This window comes from Trachymyrmex cornetzi, unplaced genomic scaffold (assembly GCF_001594075.2).
Source record: "Trachymyrmex cornetzi isolate Tcor2-1 unplaced genomic scaffold, Tcor1.1 scaffold1786, whole genome shotgun sequence".
Lineage (NCBI taxonomy): Eukaryota > Metazoa > Arthropoda > Insecta > Hymenoptera > Formicidae > Trachymyrmex > Trachymyrmex cornetzi.
In genome coordinates, this window is record NW_017296403.1 from 14775 (window position 1) to 15187 (window position 413).

Here is a 413-nt window from a genome sequence, read left to right on the forward strand (position 1 = left end):
CATGTTGATCGCAGCTCGAACAGCACATGAATAATATACTTAATATAATCGGAAAGACATGTCAGGTCAAATACAAAAATAAAAAGAATCAAGGAAATAAAAATAAAATGAGAAAGATAATGTCAAAACATAAAAACAAAATTAGTATAACCGAGAATATAAAATTATTAGATGTCTTTAAGTAATTGTATATAGTTCAGATGTACACCTTCTGTATCAGAGCGTAAATTCAGACTATTTTTTTGTATTAAAATGTGAAGGCATTCCGATATTAACCTTTTGTTCAGAGAACGCTCTTCATCTAGTACCGCGATATTCTCCCAATCGAAGTCATGATCAAATTCAATCCGATGTTCTGTGATCACTGATTGGTTGTTACTGTTCCGGTTAATGTGATTGCGGTGCTCAGCTAA